Source organism: Biomphalaria glabrata, chromosome 13, assembly GCF_947242115.1.
Source record: "Biomphalaria glabrata chromosome 13, xgBioGlab47.1, whole genome shotgun sequence".
Taxonomy (NCBI): domain Eukaryota; kingdom Metazoa; phylum Mollusca; class Gastropoda; family Planorbidae; genus Biomphalaria; species Biomphalaria glabrata.
The window spans coordinates 37,112,543-37,114,397 of NC_074723.1; the positions used below are offsets into that span (position 1 = coordinate 37,112,543).

A 1,855-nucleotide genomic window follows, 5' to 3' on the forward strand; every position below is an offset into this window, starting at 1 on the left:
AGTTGTTGATTTGTTAAGATTGTTGTATAATCTTATATTATCATTGTTATGATGGTTCGGACCTGACCCGGAATAAAGTCTTTCTGTATTTATCATTACGTTTGTCCCCGGAGTCATCAATCGTTGGTCTCCGTACATCTCCGTGCATTTCCGTCATATTCACGTACCATTAGTCTCATTGACCCATTTGCTACGATTTGTAAAATATATGACTGTTGTATCTCTGGTAACCGGATGAAGCTCCTACTTTGTGATAGAAGATGAACACAAACTCGATGATGGTTGTGGGGTCCGATCTTTGCTTTGAAAAGGCGGTTACATTCCTGGCACCAGTGGATTGGGCCTACCCTGAATCGTCTGCAATAGCGCTGAGTGCCGAATGATCACCAGTTATTCTCATTGCCTCCTTGCCACAAGCACCGGCTCTTACAGGTCTTTGGCTTGAGGAGATCACGAACTTCCCCCCCCCCCCCCCAAAAAATGAAATGTTGCCTCCAAGTTTAGTGTGGCGTTACACTGCGGGAATTCCCTGAAAACAAGGAAATATTCTTAAATTATTTGTACCTCTAGGTATCTTAGGCTGCTTAACTACTTTGTACAGTTTCTTTTCGAAATGCATTTTTTAAATACCAAAATAGTATCAATAAATACCATTATTATAACAAAATTTTTTTGGACAACCCGGAAGCGACATAGAACACAATGCATCGTACCTACATAAGTTTTCAGTACTATATTAAAAAGTAAGAACGGTACATTTATAAGCTGAGAAAGAAATATTGATTAATTACTGTCTTTGTTTATCAAGACTTTGTCTTTGTAACAAAAGCTTGAATATTCTTTTTGTTGACATCATGTATAGCGATATTTTATTTTGTTTCGTTTGTATACCGACGAGATTAAAGAGATACTAAACTTATTGGATTTTGAATGTACTAGGTTTATATTTGGGCTAATGTAGTTCTACATATGATACACTTTTTATTAAGTTGAGACACCAATGAAAGGAAGTGAATCGAAAATGTATTTTATGGTTAGACTAATTTGCATTAATGTTTCTTTTTTTTTAATGTTTCCATTATTTTTGTTTAAAATAAAAAGGCAATTTCAACTTGTTGGTCTGTTTATTCTATGCAAATAAAATCACCGAGTGTCATCGTGGTGTAGATTTCGTTGAAGCTCCTTCACAGATAATCCCAATCTCATTACAATTACGCATTCAGCTTGCAAATTCATGGGAAGTGGAAACTAGACACGGGTCTAAAAGTGACTCTGATTTTCTTAGAAATTTGATAGTTGATGTATATCTTTGGGAAAAGAATTACTAGCTAACTGGCCACACTGAAAAAAAAACACCTCAAATTTAACAGTTTCAATTTTTTGAAAAATGTTCTTCTTTTTTCTGTGTGTAGTCGCTATATGAACTTTTTATGTTGTGTCTGCTGTATTTGTGTGTATTTTTCTGTTGTGTTGTCTTTATATGAGAAAAGAGTCCTTGTAATCGCAACACATTTCCGTAAGGATCATTAAAGCAGTCTTAGTCTTAGTCTTAAAACTAAATTGGTTTTCATAATATTTATCTTGAACAGACACGCCTGTTGTTTTTTCCCGCTCTATTAATTAAAGAGTTTAATAAATAGATGCAAGTTCAAGACCATTTTGTCTGTATCACAGACCTATATAAATTATAGAGTTGTAACACTGTTCCTCTCTGACTAATCATTTTTTCCATGTGCGAAGTTGAGGTCATTTTTGTTTATGCTGTTGGGCGTAAATGACCTTTACTAGTGTGTACATGTGTTAAGAAACTTGAGTTATGAATTTGGATTGCTTGACTAAAGATTGAGGATTGTTT

General features: G+C 34.7%; 1 protein-coding gene across 1 annotated transcript in view; it reads left to right on the plus strand.

Annotated features, from left to right (window-relative positions):
* LOC106077522 (transmembrane protein 163-like) overlaps positions 1–1,115 on the plus strand; it is a 34,579-nt gene extending 33,464 nt beyond the window's left edge. Inside the window, exon 9 of the mRNA XM_056008959.1 lies at positions 1–1,115. This exon is cut by the window's left edge and continues 84 nt beyond it. The gene's annotated coding sequence lies outside the window, so the exon portion shown is untranslated.
* Positions 1,116–1,855: the final 740 nt, after the last annotated feature.